Raw genomic sequence first — 27646 nt, 5'->3', positions numbered from 1 at the left:
TGTGAGTTGTTGAAAAAAACAGTGTATTCTGAGAACACTTTGTGACCAATGTTTTTTTATCCATTGCTATTATAAACGCATTTATAAAATCCAAGGCAGAAGTCTACTTAGTACCTTGCAATCAAGAAAATCTCTATTAAAAATGTATGGAGGGAAGGAAACAGCTTCCTGTGTGAAATCCACTTTAACTTCAGTCACTTGATACTTATTTGTTCTCTGTGTGCTGTACAAAATTACTGAAGCACACAAAAATGACACTTTGTCCTCGGGTGCAATGGAATGACGGGTTAAATGAGTAAATGGAAGACTTGGAGTTTTCTCCAAAGGGAAAAAATAAGCTACTTAAATACTTTCAAAGCCTTTTCATGTGTCAGATTTTATTTATTTATTTTTTTCAAATCAAGAATAATTATTTAGTGAACAAACCTGGGTCTTGTAAAACAGTAGGGAATATGAGGGAAATGGGTGGGACATGGAACTTGAATAATTTACCCACAACTGTGATCACTTGTCATTAACCTAAAGCTACATAAATATCTTGCTTAAGGAAAGATCAGTTGCATCATTAGCTGATACATCAGAATGTTTTTTACTATTGCATCACAGTTCAAACCATTAACTGTGCTTCACCTCCAGAAACTAAACTTCCAATACATATTTGACCCTTCACCGTAACTTAAGGGAGCCTTTTAAAACACAGTGAAAGAAGAGTGAAATTTCAGTTAAATTAGACTGCATCATCATACCAATTTATATTTTCTGTGGGAACTAAGGAAAAAAAATGCAGCAGTGCAATACTAATACAGTATTTTGTTGCTGTCAAGTACCTATCTAATATTCACTTGCAATGGCGTAGAGTAACTGGGCACTAATTAACTAATTAACCTGTTAGGGACTGAGATAAAATTTTGGAGAAATCTCTACCACTGCGTGCTTTGTCCTCTGTTTTCCCGTGGTAGCTGCTGTTGCTCATGGATGAAGACAGGTTATGGCATACAGGGCTAAACAGACTTTTAACCTTGTAAGATAGTGTTGTCATTATATCCATAGCAACAGCAAGGCACATTTCCACATTATAGAACTCTTCAGTGTTAAAGCCAACTTAAGGAGTTCCCTACCCTACCCACCCTACCCATCTTAGGTATTCAGTCCAGTGCTGTGTCACAGTGAAGTCAACTTTTAGTTCAGTGAAACTGTGTCTTATAGACAAAAAAATATAATAATAAAAATAATAATAATAATAATAAATAGACAAAAATTCCTTTAAGCACACCATTATTGAACACCTTGTATGATAAAACTGTAGCTTCAGAATTCACCACCTGCCGAAAGCCAAGAGTCAGGCCACAGAGAACTAAAGGAGAAGTTGTGAATATGTGTCTTTGTACAGAGGTTAAAAAATAAATCCATGGTACAAAGGGCAGGCTGAAAAGGCTGTGATGGCATTACAGGCAAGGAAATTGCCTGCTGTTTGTTCTTCCTGCATTCAGAAAAAAAATATGCTTTCTGTATGCTCTTTGTTAATAAACAGAAGATCATTAAAGAGATAGTTGACTCATACAATCCATTTCACCTCCAGGCAGAAGCATCTCGGCAAGAGTCCAAATGAGGCCTCAGTAATTTTGCCAAGAGGCAGCAGAAGTTTCCAGAATATGAAAAATGATTCAGATCTGGTCTTCCATTAAAAAACAAACAAACAATCAAAAAAACCACAATCTAATAATCATATGGTGACGCAAAGAAATAAAAATAATCAAATGACCTTTCTCATTTTTTGAGCCATGGTTTTCAATATTTTTCAATGCCACAAATCTTTATGGGAAAGTACAGCCCTCCATATAGTACATATAAGCCTACTGACAAGAAGCTTATTTTTCTCAGTCTCTTTTTCCAGACTCCTATAGTTGTCTATTGACTTTGAGCATCCAAGGACTGTGGGTTTAAAAACTCCTGGAAAACAGAAGACTGTTTGGTTGACTTCTGTCAGTCAGCAAATTATGAGGAAGAGAAAAACAACTAATATTACACAATAAATCTCAATTTATTTTACTAAGATTTAATTCTGTCACTTTTCAGATTTGTTGTTCAACTGTTAATAGAAAGGCCCAGTGGCAAAACAAAAGACAATTCTTGCAGTCTTCTCTCATCATAATTAGCAAATCAATCTTTGCTCATTCATTCATCAATATTCTTCATCTTGCAGTGATGACACTGAAAAAACTGTACATCCAGAAGCTTCTTTATCCTACCTGCTATGGAAAAATAGGTTATTAGTTTGGACTTTGTGTATGTTAATAGTAAAAACTACTGTATGGTGAGGACAATGTTTCCAGTTCCATACATAACACAGACTAAACATCTCTAAAATATCTATTTTAGAAAATTCCTAGCAAATATTTAAATCTTTTATATATATATATATAATTTTTTTTTCTGGCATCTCATAAGCAAAATATATCTTTTGTATGAATACATTTTGGGTACACTAAAATACCCCTGTAAATAATATACTCATGCACTTCCAGCCAGAGCAGGAGTATATAACACTCATAGCATCATATTCTCACAAGCTTTCTGGAAAAGACCTGCAGATGCAGAACCATTAAATGAAAAACATTTAAGAATCCAGGGTTGAGGATCCAGGCTGGATCCAGGGTTCAACAGCAAAAGCTGGCATGAGTGAGAAAAATACAGAAACTCCTTCACAAGTAGTAGAAACAAAATGCTATCAAAATGCGTGTTCTCTTGTCATCTTGTCATGAAGTTATACTTTCAGGATAAGTATTGGTGCTATGTCATAGACACAACTAACTACTTCTGGTGCCAGGGCAGCAAGCATATTTGCCAGAATGAAAGTGACTTTGGGTCTGAGTAGCCTTTCTGCCTTGTCCACTGCCGGGTTGCATGTGGGGAGCACAGTCCTCATTTTCATCAGGACTCATAGAGTCCAGTGCTCTACAGGAGCAGTTATGAGAGAGCTCTTATGGGGCATTTTCTGCAGCCAAACTTCAAGTGTTTCACTTTTGTGTTAGTTGTTGAGGAAACTGGAGTGCAGGAAGGCAAGCTGCCTTGCCTAGAGCTCATTGAGACCAAAAGCAAAGCAGCTATTAGGACAGACATCTCCCCAGTCTAAGGTACTCTCTTCCAAACAGTTGAGCTTCCTCCCCACACAATACCAGTTCTTGTGTGGGTCAGACATACCAGGACAAAATACATACCTACAGGGGTGGATGGAGACAGACTGATGTCAAACTCGCTATGGACGTGGATAAATCTGCCAACATGCCACTCACTTTCAGATAAGGCTGACATGGAGGCAGGATGTCCCTGCACCTTTCACCTAGTATTTACTAGTATTCCTCTTACCATGCAGGGGCCTTTATTTTTTATTATTTTGTGGCAGAAAGGGAATACGAACACAAAAAGCACTAAAAAATTAGTTGTCAGTATTTTTCAAATAAGAGTGACTTTTTGTTGAAAATCATAATTTTCACAAGATTTGTAATTTTTGTCTGCATTTCCTGTCTTTCATTCCAAAACAAATGAAATGAACTCAAAGTTGTTTTCAGCTTTGTGTTTTGAAACCAAAACGCTTTAACCAAATTTATTTTCTTGAAATTTCTCTTTTTCTCTATCACTTTTGATAACTGTACAGGTTAAGCATCTCAAAAGCACAAAATGATTCACAATATTTAAAAGGTTTTCACTGGTGTTTTCAAAGTGTTTCTCATTACAGTTTAAATTTGTGTCATTAGTACTTAGTCAACATTACAACTGCATGGACAGGAGGGCAATGGTAAATAAGCTGTACAATTTTGTTTTTCATGCAATGCAACATTTATATCCTGCTTTACTCAAGAAAAAATGCACTATGAAGGGAGACAAGGATAAACTTGTAAAGACCAGATGGCCTTTATTCATAAATGATAAGAGCACATGCTTGATTCATCTAACTCGGATTTGAATGAATAGGAACTGAACAGCTTTCATTGGCTTTCCCTAGGCCTTTCCACATCTTCACTGGATGTACACCATTTCAAATCCCTCAACAAAGCCCAACTGAGGCTTAAATCACATAAGTAGTCAAAGGAGCTCTGCTATCTGAACAAGAGAGAGAGAGCACCTGAAATTAATGAAAGTTTAAACTGAGGAAATGGTGACACTGAATAACACCAAAAGGGACAGAAAATGAAGGAAATTGGAAAAAAAAAAAGGCTGATACTAAATGCATATGATTCTTAGAGCACTGCTCATGTCCTTTCCCACTTCCCCATGCTGTCAAAACTCTTAGCCTAGAGCAGCTAATCAAGATGTGCAGGAACAATGAAACACACCCTGGACAAAAATCAGCATTATTAACAGGTGGCTTCAGTCACTTCAACATCCAAGTATGATAGGGTACAGAAAAACAGAGAGCAAATGACTGCCCTTAAAATTAAAGATTTAATAAGAGCATAAGACAATGTAAGGAGAGAAAAAAATAAAGATGATCTGTTTATACAGCTTTAGTGTGTATATAGTGCCTAACTGACCATAAGTTATAACAATCTAGCAACCATCTAAATTTTGTGTGATAAAGTTTTATGTCTATTTTATGACAGAGGTAACTTTTGAGGAGAGCCGTGAGGGAAGCTAAGATGCTTGGATGGAACACAGTACTCCAAATACTGTAGATATGTTGTCTAACAGCAACTCCTCTTGTAAACTGCAGCATAAGATAACACAAGAAACCCCTTACATCAGTGTAAATGAATATCGAACCATGAGTAAAAGGCACAGACAACTTAGGCCATGCTTGACTTGAGCTATGGCAAGAGCAAAAAAAATGTCCAGAAAACATTAGAGTCAGAATGAGAAATGAGACAGAGTTCCCCTGTGCTGAAGTGAGGAAATGATCCTGACAGCTGAAAAATAAGAGATTTGTTGGCCTTTACAATTTTTTTTTTGTATTAGTAACTGATTTTTTTTTTGTCTCACATAGACAAAGAGGATTTGGAATATGGGGGAACACCTCTTTGCGTTCTACAGAGAAAGAAAATTTTATGTTAGTAAAGACAGAAGAAGAGTTCAGCTGAGACTTTGTTCCTCCTGTGTTGTTAATGTGGATTAACCTGGAAGTTAATGCAATTAACACATACAAATACAGTAATGTTATGTTACTGTCACATGTGAAAAAAATATACAATTATGGTAAACTGTATAAATTATTTCTTTCATCATCTTCCTTACCTTTCTACCTTTCTGTCAGAAACAAATTGAATATTTATGCTGTACTTTACTACCAATGTACCATACTACCACAGGTATCCTTTTTGAGAAAGAAACTATGCAACAATTTTAAGATTTTTAAGGTCCTGAGGATTTCTTGCATATTTTGTGTCTGTGTTTCCTCTTTTTGATACAGATGTAATTTCCTCCTAAAAATTATCAGACACACTAAAATTATCATGGCCTTCACTTACTCTTTGATTTTAAGCCATGCAAGTATAGAAGAGAAATATACTGACATGGAACGACATTCATGCCTTAGCAGAATGTCAGCACATGGCTTTTATAATGCCTAAGAAACAGGGATTGTGACTTAAGAGCAAATTTGTTTCATTCAGTGGCAATGAAAGTACTAAACTGTGAAGACTGACTATTTTAATAAATTCTCCTGACAAGAGTTCATGTCAATCAATGTTTAGGCCCTATTATATTTGCTGTGATCCTGCCACTTTACTTTTACATGAGGATTCTTCATATTAGGATGCTATAACCTCTTCTTTTCTTTAGGAAATGGGCTCTCTTAGTCAGTTTTTCATTTTGCAAAGATGAATTATCAGGAAACAACATCTGTATTGAATAACTACCACCTAAATTATATTTGACATGAACACTTAAATTAACCTTACTTATTTCATCTTTGCATTTACTGGTTAAAAAAGTAGCTCTGTCAATATGTTAGTATCATTGAATTATAAAATCATAGAATCACAGAATGGTTTGGGTTGAAAGGAACCTTAAAGCTCATCTAGTTCCAATCCCCCTGCCATGGGCAGGGACACCTCCCACTAAACCAGGTTGCTGAAAGCCCCATCCAACCTGGCCTTGAACACCTCCAGGGATGGGGCATATACAGCTTCGCTGGGCAACCTGTGCCAGTGCTTCACTACCCTCGTAGTAAAGAATTTCTTCCTAGTACCTAATCTAAATCTATCCTTTTTTAGTTTAAAACCATTATCCCTTGTCCTATCACTAAACTTCCTGACTGAGTCCCTTCCCAGTATGATCCACCTATCAAACATTAATGTTAAACAGGACACTTTTCACTAAAATGGAAGTTGAGAACCTAATGAGGACTAAAGGTTGTAAAAAAATTGTTAATTAGGTAAGAAGTTTTCTTTTCTCTTTTTCACCTCTCCTCCTTCTCCAGATCTTTCCTAGTTCTGCCTATGGCACTGTAGTATTACTCAACCAACTCTGTTTTCACTGACTGTGTGCTCCAGATTATGTTTTCCTATATATAGCAATTTGTAGTTGCAGAGTAGTTATTAATTAATAATTACCCATCTAAGAAGTTATTATCTAATACTTTCTTAATTGATTAATCACAACCTAAGAAGTTGTGAAGTGGAAACAAAGCAGTTGTGCTTTGAAAAAGCTCTCTGATAATTTCCTTATGAAACAAGGCTTTCTTTGCCTGAATAAACTTTCTTGTTTATTAACTTGCATGGCACATACTCAAACATGCTTGCCCTGCATGATTCAGCGGCTCTGAACTTTAACAGTCCATTTAGGTAGAACTACTGTAGAGAAACCTCTTTAAGACATGAAGTGAAAGTCAATGAACAGTGGTAGAACTCAAGGAATTACAACTGATACTTTGAAGCATTTTCTCAGAAATACGCAATGTATCAAGAAAGTTCATAAAGAATCTCCCTACTATCAAAGTACAGTTATTATAAATAGCCTTTAAAGTATCTGGGTTTTGAAAAACACTGACAAAACAAGGATGGTATTCTACTTAGAATTTACCTTAACAGTTGTCAGAAGACTTCATCCTGCAAGGAAATGTTACCAAGCTGTCCAATTAATGTCTTACAGCCCATCAAAGAGAATCATTCATCTCATGAAACAGTTAAAAGTAGGTTCTTATCTTCACTGGAAATGGAGCAGCCAACCAATAAAGGTGACACACTTAATCCTTAATCTAACAGAAAGTCAATATGAAAAGGCTGCGTGCGACTCCTACACCTCATTCAGTTTATTCGCCGAGTTATCCAGTAACTATTTTCACTTGAATTTCTTATTTATTTATTTTAATAAATACATTATAGAAGTATGCATTTAACTTAGGACTTGTGAAAGTACTAAATATAGTAGCAGGCATGTTGCCTGGTTGCATCTTGCAGAAGTGTGACATTTGGTATCTAAAATGTGTCATTATGGAAAATAGGAAGGAGAGGATGGATTAGAAAGGATTAGATACTATGACCTAAATAGGACTCTGTACATAATATAGCTGTACACATTACAGGTATACATTATATAATATCTGTAAATCAATGTTTTTTTCCTTGCCTTTCTGCCACTTCAGAGTTTACAAACAAATAAACAAAAAAACAATTGTACTTGACTTCTCCTAAAAAAATAGACACAAAGAAAATAAATGCCAAGTTACAAATGCAAAGGGAAGATGCCTTTATTCATGCAGAAATAATTATTTTGGAATTGTTGTCAAGAATTGTAGTAGATATTCAGCGTGCACACAAACTGCTGAGGTGTCCTGTTTTTAGGTCCAAATTATAACTTGTTCTGCATTTACTAAGGGTACAAATATTTACGACAGCTTTAGTAATCACATAGCTATTGCTCTCTAAAGGAATCAGAAAAAAACACCAATAAGAAAAATACCAGTATAAAAACATTAATAATGAAATTCTAACTCTACAGAATGCAGATTTTTCGAGTTAGAGGTGAATTTCTCTGTGACCATGGTATAACACCTTTTAAATTCACCTGTACATTCACATACGTTAGCTCTCCTACCAAGAAAGTCCAAAAAAAAACAAACTAAAAAAAAAAAACAAAAACAAAAAAAGCACGTGCTAAGCACAAGCAGAGCAAACTTCATGGAATGGACCACCATAACCTTGTTCCCAGTGCCCTGCAGATCTGTCCCAAATACGCTCTATTAAGTTATACAATTATCAGAACAAACCATATATCATACACTTGATAGCAATATTTCCTACTAGAAATTAATATGGTGTGCAAATTTACAGTTATTACACAAATGTTATGAAAACTGCATAGAACAGTTTTTCAGTCTAACATTACATATGAGTAATGTAAAAGGTGAAATTATGAATTATTTCAACAGTTAAATGAGAGATGATTACAAACAACCAGAAGAGCATACTCTGCCTTGTAGGTGGTTCTTGGATCTATAAATACTTGGGGTTTAAAAATGGTCCACTGCACTTTTGGAAACCAACAGACCTTCTACACTAAGTTGTATTCTATGAAGAAGGCTATTTTAAGAAACATATGGAATTTTTTTTCCTCCTGCAGTCTAGATATTCCTCTATTATAACTGGACTTTCTGTTGCCTAACAGGAAACACAGGCTTCCTTTAATTTTTTTTTTTTTTTTTCATGAAAAGGCAATCCTCAATTCTACTATGTAATAGGCAGAAACAATTGCAATTGGGGCTACAGCATTGGTGGATAGAAGAAAACTGACATCACCTACTTGGACTTGTGCAAAGCTTGTGATATTGTTCCCAGTGATATCCTTGTCTCTAAACTGGAAAGACATGGATTTGATTTTAGCACTTGGTGGTAAGGAATTGGGTGGATGGTTGTGCTCAAAGAATTGCAGTCAATGGCTCAATGTCCAGGTGGAGATCAGTTACGAGTGGTGTTCCTCAGGGGCTGGTATTGGACTGGCACTGTTTAATATCTTTGTTGGTGACATGGACAGTGGGATTGGGTCCACCCTCAGCAAGTGTGGCAAAGACACCATGCTGAGTGGTGCAGTCAACATGCTGGAGTGAAGGCATGCCATCCAAAGGGACCTTGTCAGGCTTGAGAGGTGGGCCTGTGCAAATCTCATTAAGTTCAACAAGGCTAATTGCAAGGTCCTGCATATGAGCCAGAGCAATATCAAGCACAAATACAGACTGGGAAGAGTATGGTTTGAGAGCAGCCCTGAGGAGAAGGACCTGGGGGTATTGGTTGATGAGAAGCTCAACATGAGCTGGCAGCATGTGCTTGCAGCCCAGAAAGCCATCCATATCCTGAGCTGCACCAAAAGAACCATGGCCAGCAGGTCAAGGGAGGTGATTGTCCACGTCTACTCTGCTCTTCTGATAGGAAAAGGAAGAATTGGTTTTAAACTAAAAAAGGGTAGATTTTGATTAGATATTAGGAAGAAATTCTTTACTATGGGGGTGGTGAGGCACTGGAAAAAGTTGCCCAGAGAAGCTGTAGATACCCCATCTCTGAAGGTGTTCAAGGCCAGGCTGGACGGGTCTTTGAGCAACCTGGTCTAGTGGAAGGTGTCCCTGCCCATGTTGGGTTGGAATTAAATTATCTTTATGATCTCTTCCAACCCAAACAATTCAATGATTCTGTGCAAATACTCTTATCTTCTGCAAAACCAACCCTACAGTACAGGCTAGGTGACTTCCTTGCTGTTAGTTCAGACTATGGGAAAAAAATCATGAAGCAAAATTTTTTTTTCTTTTTCTGGGGTAAGAATCATCCCTAGTGGGATGAAGAAAGTAGGAAAAAAAAGTGTTTGTGACTAGACACAAACTCAGGAAAGCTTTTTGTTTAACAGAAAATATTTTAGTGACTAGTAGTACTGAGTCTGTATGCCCTTACTCCTGAAAAGACAGAATGGTGGAAAGGACAAAGAAGGCCAAACAGGTTGATATTTCAGAGACTTCCAGGCCAAGGGGAAGGAATATAAATAGAAGACCCAACAAAGAGTTTCCTTTTCAAAAAAGCAAAAAGAATACACTGGGGAGAAAACTCAGTGAAGAAAAACATTGTTGCTTAAAACAGAGGAAAAAGAAAGCATTTGAAAAATACCTTCTAGATGTTGGCATTTAATGCCATGAACCTTGTTCACAAATGCACATCAAATACTGCAGTACAAGCTTCTTAGTCCTTTGCATGTTGAAAAAAAAAAAAAAGAGGAAATTCTTAATAAAATTTCCATTCTAAGGAACATCCAGGGTTATATAGTATAGACGTTGCAAGACTGTTTTTTTTTTTTTTTTTTAAACTAGTGTTTTGAAAACAACAGAAAAGGGTGAAAGACACATTTCTCTAACTAAGCTGGACTAAATTCTGGTGTTTCTTGTGCTATTGTATTTCTTTATTCATTCATGCATGTGAGGATGACAAAGTGATGTACCATAACTCATTGGAAAGCCACACACAACTAGAAATAACTTCTGGGCTTATCTAAATGTTCTTCTCTTTTTATCTGCTCTACAAAAAGGCAGTTATTAAGTAACTGGTTTAGAAGTCTTCTAGCTGGATTCATCTTTTTAAAAATCAACCACATCATCTCAGCTCTTTGCCAGTGCTTCCTCCAGAGCTCATGCTAGAGGAATATGGAGAAAACTAGTATGATTAACATTATGTCAGATACTATCATGACGAATAGTACAGAAAAGCATAATTAACAAATTAAATAGGTTCTGCACTGAAAGAGTGCCTTTTCCTAGCTACTGAGAACTATGATTAAAAAAGAAATATATCTATACACAATATAGCTAGAGAGATTTTGGGATCTGAACAATATTCAGACTGGGATATGAAAGTCTCAGCTTCCATAGATTTTGGTGGGTCAGGAAAATTACTAAGAACTGCAGGGCAACCTGTTGAAGAGATAAAAAGAATAAAGAGAATTCACATATGTTTAATCAGGATTTGTCAGGCTAATGTTTGATATATAAATAATTCAAGTTTGAAAAATGCCACAAATCTGCATTTTGTTTTCTTGAGAAAGACAAAATAGCATTTTTGCCTCACACATCTTCCCTTGTTTTAGTAATGCTGTAGCTATGAATAAGACCTTATGCTAATGTTATGCATTTTGAAAGATAACCAAAAGTAATATTTTAAAGTCAGATTTTCCGTCCTTTTGCACAGAGGTGCAAAAGAGGCACAGGCATTTAATTTTTTCAAGTTAAAAGAAAAACACCACTTTATCACATCTCTGTAAAAAGCAAAGCATTAAATGTATTCAAGATCTCCTCACAGAAAATAAATAGGGTTTTGTTTCTCAAACATGCAAGAAAGGAGCACAGTCCAATGTATTGTAAAGCTGTACAAACTATCAGTAACTAATACTCATTTTTATGCCAATCCTTTTCAATCATTCTAACCAAGAAGGATCTCAGATGAAGTATCAACATTGTTATGAGGAATCATAATATAACGATATTTTACATACAATTAGTAAATCAAATGGAACTGCATGTGAGACAGAACATCTGTAATACAGGAAGGTAGCGATCTACTGAGCCAATAAACTGCATTTGTCATTCTTAATTTGTTTTACCATTTGGTTTTTAATTGCAAATCAAGTATCTAATCTAAGCTGAAACCAGATAATTTGATTCATGGCAGGTATGTGTTTTCAGAAAGTAATTAACCTCACATTTTTGAAAGAGGAAGAAAAAGATTTTCCTTTAGTTCATTATGATTAATTTGTTTAAATATGAGGAAAGCATTGAGAAAATAAATACAATCAAAACAAAATAGCTGTACAGATTTACACATACAACCAGAGCTACTTAATGTAAAAAACAATTGCTTTAGATATTAAGACCTAAAAAATTATTGTTATTATTGATTTTTCCTTTTCCTCTGACAGCTAACCAATTATTCAGAGAGGATGTGCTACAAGCATTCCATCTTACCATAATATCATGTACAACAGAGATTAGTAATTGAAAATATAAAACCCACCATGCTGAAGGGTCAGGCAGTCAGGCAGTGCAGGACAAATAAATTCTTGTACTACAAGGATATCAGGATACAACAATTATTTTCTGTTTTCTTAGAAACTCAGGCTATTGATATCCCAACAAGAGATTAATTAATTACCCAAACAGTCTCAAGATATTAATTTGTCTAACCTTAAAACAGATGCTCCATCACAGCTGGTATTTTCGAAAATTATGCCATGCTATGTCCGGTTCTGTCAGGCTTTTCCTACAGCCTGTGCTTCTTTGCTTATTGTTGCTCTAAGACACTAACTCTTTTCATGATACTTTAAGAAATCCGACTGGTGTCACCAAGTATCACAGAGTCAAAGCTACATCAGAAATTTTGCTTCAGGACAAAGTTCATCCTTGTTACAACTCCTCCCCACTCCCATACCACCCCCCCAAAAAAAAAAAAAAAAAAAAAGAGAACAATCCTACAAAGGTTCACTAGCATCTTGTTGGAAGTGCTGGTTTTACTATCGTATCCCTCTTATTTCTATTGAATTAAAATTGTTGCATCCCCTACAAAATCACTGAGATGAATCTCTCAAATTGAATTGCTCTTGATCTTAAATCTAAGAAAGTATACTGTTACCTAAAATCACATTTCAAGCCACTGGTGTTATTTCCTTCTTGATGTCATACTGACTTGCCTTCAGTCCTGCCTAGTATTATTTTCCTTATGGGCAGATTCCACATCACATATTAAAGAAAATATGTTGTAACCTAATCAGTCCAATTTGTACCTCCTGAGACAGCTAGGTTCCCTCATCTGCTTGAACACACTTTTTTTTTTCAATATCAAGGCACAAAGGTCTTGATATTGAAAACATAGTATTTTCTAGAATTAGCTTACACTTGATTCTTTTTCTAACATTAGGACACCCAAATAGCCATGCAAAGAAAACACACAGCAGTTATCATCAATAACTTGTATGAAATACATATTGCTGCATCTCCTTGTTGGACTTGACAGTCCACGTGGAAGATCTACAGAATAATGATAAGAAATGCAGCAATCTCATCAGCATAATTTTTATTCTGATAATGATATACAGTACATAAAAATGACGTATAGCTTTTATATACTCATACAACCCCAATAGCCTAATAGTATATGTTTGTCACACTGATGTCTTGGATACACAGATTTCCAACATATATATATGATACTTCAACCATTAAATTTTCTTGATACTTTATATTCAACTACATTCACTTTTATATACAAATATAATTATTTATACCCTGAGATTTTAACATTGGGCTGATATAAGCCTGTTTTATTATACAATAAAAAGTAAGTTTAAAAAACTATTTAGCAATAGCAGGACACATAAGTTGTAAGTTCATTAAGTGTTAACAAGCAGACTATTCATTTTCTACATAAATTGCTTCCATATTGTTAATTTGTGCATTCTTGCAAAAACTATAGTGAAAAAAAAACAACACCACAATGTTCTAGGCTATTGCTACACTTTTTTTTTGTCAGTTTATCAGGCAGATTTGTATTTCTAGAGCCTTGCAAAACCCAACTTTGTGAGTAAACTAAGTTCAGGACAGAATCCAACTCTGACTCAAGGGATACACTGATTTTCCTCTTCCATAGCTGATCTCTACTTTGTCCTCCATGAACATCCTATTTCAGATACATACCTCTGTATCTGATAGGATAATAGTAGGAAATTGCCTTTCAAATAGTACTTGTACTGCTTACAGATTTGCCACTGAAGTTTCTAGGATTGGTGGTTCTTAGGCCTGCAGAACCCAGTGAAGTGTAAAAACCAAAGAAGATAGATCATTTCTACAGTATCAGTTACAATGTCCAGTGACAGTGAAATTACTGCTTTTACTGGTGTGTTACTGGATGTTCAATATGTCTATGTAACTGCTAATTCAATGTAACTCTCACCAAGGTAAAATTGAGTCAAGCAGACTCACCTATTTAAGATCAAAGCTTTTCTCGTGGCACACAGTAGTCTGAAATGAATTCTTTCTATAGACAATATGACAGAAAACCAAGAGGTGTTAATATGCCTACCTTGTCATATTTCAGGACCTTCTCTGGTTAACACACTCAGATCCCAGGGGAGGTCCTCAAAAGACTATTTATGCTTTGGTAATCAAAGCAACTGCTGAAGGTCTAAGAGAAACAAAGCAGTTATTAAGCTGTTAGATGCTCTCAGTGTACACAGACCTGGTCTTTCAATATTTTCCCGGCCAGCAAAGGATGAATGGAGGTGAAATAGCACTTCGTACTACAATATGAGTGATTCAGAGTCATCTTATTAAACAGATGGAGTACAAGAAAACACTTTGAAACTACATTAACAGAAATCTCAGTAGGTTCCTATTAGGTCAAAGCAGTTTTTAGCTATTCTCACCTACAAAATATGCTAAGTCTGTGTGCAGAAGATGCCATTATGACAATGCAGTCTAACTCTCTTTGCAACATGTCACAGAACATTTCACACCACTCCACAACACCTTTGATCAAGCCCCATAATTTGTGACTGAAAAAGAGAGCACTGCTTTTAGCTTTGCTGTGTTTCTAGAATTTTCAGAGGAATCCAATATATATCTTGGTAAATTTAATTAGTAAATCTCAAGGATGTTTGAGCATCTATTTCCCCAGACTGCTTCAGCAATTCTAGACCTAATTCCAGATAAAATCTTTTAAGTTACAGGGATCCACAGCACTGGTAAATTGGTAAATTGTTCCAAAGTTTATTTACTTCTGTCTAAAGATACACATTTTGCTTCCATTTCTAGGTATAATTTTCACATACTGGAGCTCTTTTTGTCATTGTTTGCTATTGCTACAAGTTCAGTGGTTTGCTGTCTTCCACAGTGAAATAGTTTCCTGACTCCCCCTCCACTAAACCTAACAGGCTGTATCTTTTTAGTCTTATCTTAGCAACCAAGCCCTACAACAAACTAACGTCTTCTACCAAAGTCTCTCCAGTTTTCAACAACTTTTTCAAATGTTAGTACCTTAATGAAGTGGGTCCCGGAGTAGCCACACTTGGGCCACTTGTTCTCATATCTGAAAGTCCAAGCAGTGCATTAACCTGTCACCTGCAGAATTATCTTCCAGATAGTAAAGCATCACACCCTCAAAAATATTTTCAGAATTTTGGTTTATGGTATCATGCCCCTGTGTTTAATTCCTTGTTCTTTTACTGCCTAATTCTTATCCACTATATTTTTCTATATTGATATAGGATATTTTAACATACAAATTCACCCCAAATTTTTAAGTAACTCACCCTTCTCCTTAACACTTAACCAACCTTTGAACTATTTCTGGACTTTATATATAATGTCTTTAAACTAAAAGAGATTTAGATTAGATATAAGGAAGAAATTCTTCACTCAAAGGATGTTGAGGCTTTGGAACAGGTTGCCCAGAGAAGCTGTGGATGCCCCATCTCTGAAGGTGTTCAAGGCCAGGTTGGATGGGGCTTTGAGCAACCTGGTGTAGTGGAAGTTGTCCATGCCCATGGCAGGGGGATTAGAATTACATGATCTTCCTATCCAAACCATTCTATGATTTTGATGATTTATTTTCTTCCACACCTTGAAATTGTCCTTTTATTCCAGGACTAGCAAGATCTGATTTTTAGTTGTTGTAAGAAGTTCCTAGCCAGTTCTTAAAACCTAAGTGCAAATTTAATTGTGCTGATTTTATAAAACTATTTCTTCTCTCTTTTAAAATAAATCCAGTTCAATGAATGTTTGTGAAAAAGTGCTCAGAAAATTCATGCTTTTAGAGTCAAGTGAATTCAGAAATACATGCTTAGTAAATTCATGCTTTAAAAGCAAAGCCAATTAAGAAATACATGATTACACATTTTTTTTCTTGATGAATCATACTTTGTTAAGAATTTTTTTCCTTATTTGATCTTGAGAACCTGGTCACTTCAGCCAACCATGACTGTGGTGTCTCTTGACCATTTAAGTCCTGAACATGACAATTTTTTGCGGTGTCCTTACTGCCATCTTGCCCTTTCACATATTGTTAGTCAGTTTTTAAAAGGGTGCCTGCAGTACCTAAAGAGAAGGTAAAAGAGCTGGCAGGAAAGGGTAACAATACAAAAGACGAGTAGAATCTATATAATAGAAATAAAACTGAAAGTAGAAACAGCTTAAAATAATAACCACATGACAGAGAGAGAGTTTTTTATAAAATAAGGCTTTCAGAACAACATCGTTTTGTACTACCCAATGAGTTGGAAGAGATTACTTATATGCTTTGGCCAGATTCTCACTATTCATTAAGGACAAATCTCTCTTTTCATTTTGCATAGTGCAAGTTCCACGCCTGCAACACTGAGCTAAAAAGATTATCTGAATCAGATTTTTGCTGATGTTATTTCTTTAGCTGTAACAGCTGAATCATACAAAAATACAAATTCAGACCACATAAGGACAGATTGTGCTGCCTGTGGTCTTTCCAGTGTGAGGATACATGTGGAGTCTCTGATTCCATCAAGCCATTAGGAAGTGTTGAGATAGTTGAGATAGCCTGCTTATGATGTGCAATGCAAACCTAAGAAAGACATCTCTTCCCCAGCCAGTAGTTTAAAAACTGTGGCAGTTCTGTAGAGCAGCTTGTTTCTAAGACAGGTGAATCATTTCAGAGATATGATTTTATACCATGGGAGTAAATAGGATTTCCTACTGTGCTCAGTTTGAAACTTGTACTGGAAGAGAATGATAAGAATACAATGAATGCTCCCTTTCTCAGAGTTAATGGTGTTATTACTTTTGACTCACCATGCAAGCTTCTTACAGGCATCCAATTCCAATAGCGTGCACTTACAAAAAAAGTCATGCTGGGTGAATTTAAGCACCTATCAAGCTATTGCCATAAACAATTGTGGAAGTAGATGCCTTAGAGAGTACAGAAGAACATAAGGAAGTTGAAAATCTCTGGCATTTCCCGAGCTATGACCTTTTCTTTCAACAATATTGTCACCTAACTCTAATGTCCCTTGGTCTCAGGGCTGCCAGGCAACAGTCACGCACTCACGAACAGGTCTGTTGAGGCAGTGCGTTTCACTCTAAGAATAGATAGTCACAAGGAAAGGCATTTTAAAGTTAAAGGGCTGTTTAGCATTCCACAGGATTAACATAAAATAAGAAGAAAATGTGTAAAAAATAATAAAAGGAATAGATGGTTCAATATTTTACCTCACTTCCTTACCTATCTAGGTATTTTTAACCTCTTCTATGATCTCATACTCATCAAGGTATTGGGGGTGGGCCGGGAAGAAAGCAATGTTGCCTTGAATTTACTTTCTCTGTCCTTTCCTTAGCCTGTTCCACCACATTTACCAACCCAATACTTTTTCATGTTTGAAATAAAAGATTCTGGTTTTGTACCTTGACATAATTTATATTAAAGATTATATCATTCAAAATGTCTATAGTTTCTAGACATTAATTACTGCTCCCTTACTTATCAATAGAAATGAAACTTTTCACCCAATATTTTACCCTCTATCTCAGCACTTGTTTGTCTGATATTTTAAAATATTTTCTTCATCTGTATGCTGTCACCCAATTTTCCCTTATGCTTAAAAGGATCATGAGTTTTCAGTAAGGACATCATCTACTTCAGCCCTCAAATCTAAGGAGTGTCCAGGAGCAGTTTCAGTATTCACCTCATCCCAAAGATTATGGATATTCCCTGGACTTCTAACTTGCCTCTGGATGCAGAAATGCATTTGGCTTTTTACAACTAATTCAGTAAAAGTACTTTTTTATGAAGCATAAGGCTGACTGTGCAACCACTTTGTTTCATAAGGCAAAAAATCCAGAATCTTCATCATTTCATCAGATGTCTCCCATTGTGCACATATTCTTCCTTGGAAGGTTATCTCTATCTTTTATTTTGATATTTCAATTTCTCATAAGTAGAGAAGGGAGTGGAATATATAACACGTATTTCCATTTGAAATTTCCATTTTTATCTAACAGACAATACAATTCACCTCTCTATTTCATTATTTAAGTTTCTATTCTCTAATTCATAGGGAATTACCATTCAAGTTGTAATGAAAAGTCTTGTCTATACTTAAAACAAACATGCAAGCCATGAGCAGTCATTCAATTAGCCCCTGAAAACTGATATTTCTTTTCTCCATTACCTTTGCCTCATCTAAGCTTTTCTGTTTTTTCAGTGTACCTTACCTGAGGCAGTACTTCTAACTTTTCCGTTCATTACAACAGTTATCTTCATGCTAGTATTATTAGTTAAATATCTTATAGTTCCTCTTGTACTGCATCAATGACCATCATATCTTTTAACTGGTAATTTGTTCTCAACATCATGTGTCCTTTTTTCCCCACAGAACAATATTTTGAAGAGTCTAAGAGCCTTGATGATTAATAACATGAATCCAATACCTTACCTTTCAGTGAGACAGGAATATATTAAGATTTACATCTTTCAAAAAATTGCTCTGAAGAGGATCAATTATATTTATTTTATTTAGTCTTATTAAAGTTTATTCTGCATCTCTGACACATTTCATAAAGATTCTCATCGAGGTTTTTCAAAGCCTAGGCACCTTCTCCCTGCTGATAAACATGTTGCCATTTAATGACATATTTAATTCCATTCTGCACCTCCTTTAAAAAAATTCACAATAGAATAACGTACATCAATGATATATTCTTTAGTTAAATACATTCACCATGCCCTGTTCTTTCTAATGAATGTGTCAGTAGTCAAAATACCTTCTTCAATGACTTAATGTTTTATTTCATATTTCTTTTTTAAGAGATTTTTTTATGTCCTTACCTTGCGTCCTTTTTGCCCCAAACAATAAGGCTCCATTCACAGAAAGACAGAAAACTGATGGGAAACTCAAAAAAAAATGGGTGCTTTCCCCGAAAAGCATGTATTCCTTCATGAGACTACTTAGTTTTTGTCATTTTGTGCATTCAGAGATTATTTTAATTATTTTAACATGAATGTTATATATTTTAAAGTTCTAATATTGTTTTGGTCATACTTACATTACTATATCCTCCAGTATTTTCCTCAGCTTTCCATTTTTAATAGCAAGAAATTAATTCTCCAACATCTCAATACATTTACAATAAAAAACACTTTTCTGTATTCTCTTCCCACTGTATTGTCCCATATATTCTTCAATATTGAAATAATTTTGATGCCACATCTGCTAATACTCACTGGGAAAGTCTCTGTTCTACCCTCCAAGTGGTGGTGCTTTTGCTTCTTGCAAGTAATCAGAGGGTTGCTATATTAGGAGTGTGCACGCATGTGTGTGTGCGTGTGTGTATACAAAGGTTGCACAAAACTTTCTACTAAGCTGAAGGAAAGCTATGAATATTCCTCTGCACCAGTCCAACATGATCCAGGTGTTTTTGTCCCTGGCTTCTTTCATTTGTCACTCTCAAACACTGAAGATTATACTTATACTGCTAGATCTTAAGTACTCAGTCCAAAATTTGGTCAATCAACTGAATAAATGGGCTCTGTAAAATGTCTTAAGAAGGATAAAAACCAATAATAGGAGTAAATCTCAAGTTCTTATTCAATAAAAACAGAAACCACCAATACTCAGGTGAACATCAAGTAAAAATATGGGAAAAAAATGTTGTTAGAAAGCAACTGTCATGCTGTGTGTGTGAACTGACAACCTGTATCCTGGCATTTCTTAATATACACAAATATTCACAAAGATGCCTTAATAATGTTTTTACTGCATCATTTTTAACTTCCTTGGCTCTTAGAAAAGACAGATGTCCAAATTATGGCACATGTAACAGCCAAAGTCAAGCAGAGTTGTAAGAAACACTGAACAATGGGAATGTAAGAGATTGTTTTGTCCAAACCACAAGGAACTTAGGGGATTTTTTTTTTTATTACGTACAGTAATTTTTTTGTTTAATAATATACAGTAATTGATATAAATGTGTAAGTAATTAATAAATGGATTATTCTAAAAAACAAATTCCTAAACTAAAAATACAACAACTTCTATTTGAGCAAATCACATAATTGCTGACATTATAACATTATTTCAGTAAAGTTCTATATTTTTACTGAAGGCCAAACTGAGGCAAAGTTAGGTCAACTGACCTAATTAGTTTAGATAGTCAGAAAATGCCTGCTAGTTCCAGGTCCTATTCTGCAGAGAATATGCATTACGTTTTCTAACATATATACACATTAGAAATACATACTTGCATCACAGAAGTACTTATGTATATACGATGTAAATAACATAGAATCATATATACACATATATTATGTACAATAAATCATCAAGGTTACAGAGCTATGGCATTGGAAATGCTGCAGTAGCATCAGTATTTTCTCCTCTTATAGCAAGTTTACTAAAATACAATCTAATTGTTACTACTGGGTAATTATACAATGCACTAATTGTAAAAAAAAAGAAGTTATTTTAAAGTGAAGTGTTCATTGAAATGTGTTAAGTAAATGGAAAAGAATGGCTCTTGAGTGACACAAGGATATTCCAGAGATGTAAAACATTGCATTTAATTACTTAAATTTACTGTCCACTTAGGGAAATTCACAAGTTCAGATACAGTATCATACCTAACTAATCCTGTTATACCCATAACTGATTATATAATTAAATATGCATAATAATGTTAGTACATTAAACTGCTTATTACTAAATTATAAATAGATGAAAATAGGAGAGTTATAAGAGTTACTTTTATAGTCATACTAAATTATAAGTTGCATGACTATCACTTTAAAAAGAAATAGAAATTAAAATACTCTCCCTGTTTCTAGTGTATGTATGTTAAAGTTTGTTGTATGGTAATAGAGAAACAGGATATAGAACAGTTGATTTCATTTTACCTTCATTTTGTTAGTTTTGTGAAACAGCTATTGTTCACTATATTTCACTACTTTGCCACTATTCAGTACCTGCCCAAGAAGCTAGAGTTGCTGGTGGTCTGCTTAACTTCAGTATGTCTACCAGGTCAATAAGGTCCAGTTCTGCTGCAGGTTTTAGTGATCAAAAAAAAAAAAAGAAAGTTTCCCTAGGTTGTGTTTCTTCTAAGATGCTGCACTTCTCCGTAGTGCCTTCTGTACTTTCATTTTGGCTCTGATTTTCTCTTTCCCTGTACTCCTCCAGGCCAAATCAATCTCTTCTCTCATACTCTCTAAACTCACTCTACAGCTCATACATCTAGACCTATTGGGCTCTACTCAACCTTCAAGTCTATATGTTCCATTTTTCTGTTCACGTCAAACTCATGAAAATAGTTCACAAAGGTACCACAACACTCAGGCATCTGATATTAACACTGCGTGCAACATGCAGGCGTAAGTACAAAGATGGGCTATCACTTATATACTTTTCTAAGCCAAAATAGCAAGCTATCAAGCTGCCTTCATCTCCATTAAAGCAGTTCATAATTTGCAGTCATTTGGCTTCCTGTCTTTTACAAGCAAATCTGGAGAAAAATGAATAAAAGAGATGCAGAGACAGATCAAGGAGAGCCATCAGAGAGTAAGAAGAAAGGACTCACCTCTTTTAGTCAGTTTTCCATTTTAGTTTGTTTCAATAGTTAAAGACGGAAGAGATTTTTTGCACACTCTTTAATTCAGATGTCAGTTTCAATATTTGATGCTTGACTGTTCTGAAATATAACCAAAGTGCAGCAGTTAAAACTACTAGCCTGAAACAAGATAAAATTGTTAACATGGCAAGCAGCTACATATTCATTAAAAATCACAGCAGTGTTGAAAGGCTTTTATAAAAGTGCTCCGTGGCAAAATTTTTACATGGTACCAGTCCTCCTTGCAAGAAGAAAAGCGCACACACACAAAAAAAAAAAAAAAATATTTATAATGTATAATGCTGCATTTGTGGTGCCATCTCACATTTTGCTCTCCTTGCACAACATATGTACACTTTGTTGACTCTTCTACAGAAAAAGACAAGGCTAGTTACATGTGTTTGCCCCAGAAAATGTGACTCTCTGTAAACATGCCTCTCCCCTAGCCTCTTCCTTCTACAGACTTTTCTCATACTACAAAAGCACCAAGGAATCCTATTGCTTCTGTTTGGAAAAGCAACAGAGCATGGTGACCAAACAATCAGCAGGCTGCAGCCGCATACATGGTACTGCCCCACTAGCATCCTATGGGTGGGTGACAAAATTGCAACGGTAAGTCACTGAACTTTTAAATATATTAATTTTTAAAATTATATAAATTGAGAATATTTATTTCCAAGCCATTTTTGGTAAGGAAAGTTATATACATATCTTTCCCCTCTTAGATTTCCAGTACTACTCATTGAGACTAACAGAAATAAATGGCTTTCCTCTGTGCTCTGTATTTGAGTTTTATGAGTCATCTCACTATTCCAAGTTTTCTCATCCCTTAAGGGTCTAGCTATTTTATATGTTTTTGTTTGTTTATTTATCATTATTATTATTATTATTATTATTATTTCATGTGAACAATTCAAAAGTACAAGGCAGAATAAGCACAAACATCTTTTCTTGTAAATGCAGTGAAAAACACCAGTCTTTTACTGGAAAGTAAAATGAAAGAGATAAAAAGAGAAAAAATGCATTACTAAGTGTGGCATTGACACTACTACGCTGAAATGTGATCAGTACAACAACTTATTCAACATATCAAAAGCTACTAGTTATTTTTCACTCTTGCTGCACATTCAAAGCATCTGTAAACACCTTTACAGAGACCACAGCTCACCACTGCATGCTGGTTGTTAGAATAACAATTAAAAATTTTCAGAGTAAAAATAACCTGCGAATATTATAAACTCACATTTGTAAAGCCAGAAAAGATCAACCTGATCAGAAAGTGTGATAACCCACTTCCCACAGTCCAGAAAGATTTTTTTAAGTTAACTCCTTTGGAAATCATAGAATCATAGAGTGGTTTGTGTTGAAAGTGACTTTAAAGATCACCTCATTCCAACCCCCCTGTCATGGGCATGGATCCCACCCACTATATGAGGTTGCCCAGGGATGCATATCATAGAAAAGCATCAAGCTTTAATTGAAGTTTTTCCAAATAACCACTAAGAGAACAGGATAAGTAACCTCTATACAAAACATAAGTTTATTTCTGGGAATACCTTACCCTAAAAAGCAGTCAATGATGATGAAGGCTGCAGCCTGGCTTTTGCTACTGTCTTTTATTTACCATAAGACCCGTTTCCAAAATGAACTAATTTCTGACGCTCTTTCAGGATCTCTGAAATTTATGTCTGAATAGAAACACATTCCACTAATACTTCAGCGATAAAAAATTGTACACAATTGGTTTTGGGGGAAAGCCAATACCTTGAGGTATATAACCATTTTCTGTGTATTTCTTTACAAGATGAAAAGCTAACTTTCCAGTTAGCTCTGGTCAGTCTGTCTTTAAGCCATTTTTCTTTCTTTGCTGTGCAGGTTTGCATGTCAGAAGGGGGAGAAAAATATTTTTAAAGCAGGAAAACATGATGGCAAAAACAGAGGGGCAGTGGGATAAAAAGACAGATACAGAACAAGAAATTACTTTTAAATCATTTCAGAAATGCATTGATTTGCAGTTGACATAATATCTTTTGAGAGAGGGCTTTAATTTGACTATGTTATTGACTACATCATAACTATTTTAGATTTTCCCTGAGAGTATAAAATTGACAGAGTATATTTAATTGTAACAAGTAAACTAGATTGATTTTTCCATAAAAGGTCCCCTTAGGGAGCTTTCTAAGATAAATCTCTAAAGGATCAAATCAGTCAGGTGTTTATGCAGAGCCTTCAGTTGTAAGGACTCCTCTGAACCCATTGAAATTCCTGTGTTTGAAGGTGTTTGCTTGAGAACCTAGATGAAACTGGATCAAATGGATTTCTCTTGTCTGACAACATTCTCTTGGGTAAGTGAAATTTTAACTTGCCAGATATGTTTAGTGTTGACAGAAAGAATGAGGTCAAGAAATGTAAAGGAATCACCTGCATTATACAGGCGTTAACCACACTGTAAGCCACTGCCTAAACTGTAAAAAAGGCAAAATGTAAGAGGAAGGTCTTGCAAATGCACATGTATTCTAAATATATATGATACAGTTTTCAGAGATGGTCACGGATTACTTTATTTCTGTACTACATGTGGCACTATCTAAGTCTACAGCCCAAGTTAAATCAATAATGCTTTAATAGTTTTAAACTTTGCTGAATTCTTCATCTCACTTGCTATTGATCCTTCTTATTTGTGTAAGCCCATGCATGCTATTCTTCCCTACCCATGTTCCCCATTTCTTTCTTTTAAATCAGAGATATAACCAGAAAAGTTGCACAGATGAGCAAGGTGATGATGGAAGGTACAGAATAACTCCTGCACAAGGGACAAACGAGTAAGGTAAGACTCTGCTCTATCAAAGAGAGAATTGAATCGCGGATGACTATAAAATCACAGCCATGAAGAAGTCTAATAAGGATATATTTTTCACGCTCTTGTTCTGCCCAGTGCATCAAATGAAGCTGGTAAGAATCACATTCACAAAAATAACAAAAACAAATCAAATGAGCAAAGGTGCACTCTTCCTGCAATGTGTGTTTATGCTGCCACAGGATGTCCTAGACATCAAATCATGAGTACAAGAGAAGTCTGGACAGATGTGGTAAAATTAAATCTCCTGAATTTATCTAACTGTAAATGTTCAGTAACATCCAGCTCTTAAAGACCTTTAGTTTGACAGAGATATGGATGCTCAGAGCATATTTGGTTTCTGATATATGGTACAAAATATGACATGGAACAAATGGACCTTTGACCTTGATACTACAGTCATTTTTATGATCTTTTTATGTTACATCCAACAAGTTGTGCACATTGACATCTGGCCTACAGGAAAAAGAAGGCTACTTGAATAGAAGGTGGATGAGATTCACATGTTGATTTTTTAGACTGGTATGTTTACAACACTTTGAATCACAGAATGATAAAATCATCTAGGTTGGAAAAGAGTTTCAAGATCAAGTCCAACCCTCAGCCTGACCTACCAAGTCCCATCACTAAACCATGCTACACCTTAGTGCCACCCCTAGTGCTACACCTCTCTTAAATGCCTTCAGGGCTGGGGACTCCACCACTTCCCTGGGCAGCCTGTTCCAACATGTGACCACCCTCTCCTTGAAGAAATTCTTTCTAATATCCGATCTAAACATCAACTGGAACAACCTGAGACCATTTCCTCACATTTTTTCACTTGTCAGTTGAGAAAAGAAACTGACACCCTCCTTGCCACAACCTCCTTTCAGGTAGCTGTAGATAGCGATAAGGTCTCCCCTCATCCTCCTCTTCTTCAGGCCATACAACTCCAATTCCCTCAGCCACTTCTCATAAGTCTTGTTTTCTAGTACCTTCACCAGATTCGTTGCTCTTCTCTGCACGTTCAAGCAACTGAGTATCACTCTGTGGTGTGATCTCACCAGTGCCACATATAAAGGGAACAATCATTTCCCTAGCTGTGGTAGCCACACTATTTCTGATGAAGGCCAGGATGTCATTGGCCTTCTTGGTGACATTGCTGGATCATGTTCAGCCTGCTGTTGACCAGTACCTGCACATAGTTTTCTGCCCGGAAAATTTCCAGCCACTCTTCCCCAGACCTATACTGTTGCATGGGGTTGTTGTGACCCTAGTGCAGCACCTGGCACTTAGCTTTGTTGAATGTCATGTGATCAGACTCAGCCTATCAATCCAGCCAGTACAGATCCCTCTGATGTGCCTTCCTACCCTCAAGCAGATCAAAAGTGCTGCCTAACTTGAAATCATCCACAAAATTATTGAGGCTGCACTCAATCCCCTCATCTGATAAAAAAGATGAAAAAACTGTCCCCAAGACAGAGCCCTGGGGGACACAACAGGTGACCAGCCCCCAGCTGGACTGAACTCTGTTCACTATGAATTTTTGAGCCTGGCCATGCAGCCATTTCTTCACTCAAGGAACTGTATATATGTCCAATCCACGTGCAGCCAGTTTCTTCAGGAGAATTTTGTTGGAAACTGCTAAACCTTTTAGTAAAATCCAGGTAGACAATATCCATGGCCTTTACCTCATCTGCTAAGTGGATCTTGTCATAGAAGGAGACCAGGTTAGTCTGAAGGCAGGACCTGCCCTTCATATATGCATACTGGCTGCATCTGATGTTTAACTGAAGTACTGAAGTTCAAACTGTAGGGTATCTGATCAGTTCTGACTTTTTTTTTTTTTTTTTTTTTTTAATAAGGGGACATAATGAATTGAGTTTTCACTCAACTCAGGATTGACCTGAAACTCCTTTAAAGCATACAGTCACCACCATAGCAGGAATCAGACTTATCTTAAAACCCTGAGTTTCTGGTTCAATTTCAGCACACAACAGTGACTTAATTATTTTGCTATTTTACACCAGAACATTTACAAAAAGCAGGTTGACTAAAACCAGCTTTTAGGTGACAAATAATAATTTAACTGCTACTACGTTGTTTCATTGTTTTAGCTAGGCTTGGTAAGAAAGATACCTGGAAAAGTACAGGGAAGAACAGTAACAAAGATTAGCATAGAGTAGGTGTCCAGGAAGGCTGTGGTATCTCCATCTTGGGAGATCCTGAACGCTCATTTGAACAAGACACTCAGCAACTTGATCTAATTTTGACACTAGCCCTGCTTGAGTGGGGGCTTCAGCTAGATGACCCCCTGTGAATCTTATGCAAATGATTCTGTTCTATAATTCTAGGAAATAGCCTCTAATCATTTCTGTACTACTCCTGTGTAGAACATCAATTTGCAGTGCTACCATTATCATTAACCTAAATGCCAGTGCAAAAATGAAGGGCAAGCCTTCAACTTTTTATTACATAGTAAGCTACTTGGTTTCTTTCCTACATGATGCATCTTTATATTCCTAGGTTTCTGTTGTCATGAACTATTAACAAGGATATACTGTAAAGGAGATGAATCATTTTTTTACTTGATTTTTTCTTTGCCTTTTTTTTTTTTTTAATTCTGTTATTTTTATTAAGTAATCCATACTGACAGAATGACAGTGTGTGACTAGCAATTTTTCTACGAGAAAGATCAGGATACCAACTAATTGTAACAGCCTAAATCTGTAACATTACAAATATGTACTTAAGGAGTTTTACATATAGTGTACCTTTTCAATGAGGGTACCAAATGGCAGATAACCTCAGATGTTCAGCAGAGGCCTCTTTCACAACATAATTTACTGCATATTAAGGCACTAGCAATTAGCATCAACAATTTATTTATTTATTTATTTATTTATTTATTTTACTTTTTAAGTGCTGGGCAGGAACCTTATATATTTGCCGCCCAAATTATAGCAAAATAGCAATAATTAAAGAAACAGGGACTGCATAATAGCTACTGGTAAATGAACTTCTAAATTTTTAATTAGAACCATACCAGTGTGGTAGTAATGGGAATACCATAAAGCTTAGCAATGAACACAGAACACAGCATTCTTCCTATAAAGCCAAGACTGCAATATTACACGCACTTATTCCACCTCATTTGTAAAATTAACAGTCTCCCTTAGACAATTAAAAATCATGCTGAGTACTGAGCCACAGTAAATTACAAATATAATTAA

The 27646-nt window shown here is 35.7% G+C and overlaps 1 long non-coding RNA gene across 1 annotated transcript in view; it reads right to left on the bottom strand.

The window, feature by feature from the left end:
* Positions 1-2162: 2162 nt before the first annotated feature.
* The window catches only part of LOC118256834 (uncharacterized), a 180665-nt gene continuing 155181 nt past the window's right edge, over positions 2163-27646 (bottom strand). Inside the window, exons 2-6 of the long non-coding RNA XR_004781365.2 lie at positions 21548-21658; positions 14037-14138; positions 11976-12026; positions 10083-10160; positions 2163-2249 (exon numbers count right to left, since the gene is read on the bottom strand). This is a non-coding gene — a long non-coding RNA (uncharacterized LOC118256834). The remainder of the gene's footprint in view (positions 2250-10082; positions 10161-11975; positions 12027-14036; positions 14139-21547; positions 21659-27646) is intronic.

This window comes from Cygnus atratus, chromosome 2 (assembly GCF_013377495.2).
Source record: "Cygnus atratus isolate AKBS03 ecotype Queensland, Australia chromosome 2, CAtr_DNAZoo_HiC_assembly, whole genome shotgun sequence".
Lineage (NCBI taxonomy): Eukaryota > Metazoa > Chordata > Aves > Anseriformes > Anatidae > Cygnus > Cygnus atratus.
Note: the sequence above shows the minus strand (reverse complement) of the source record. Positions and strands in the feature narration are given on the sequence as shown.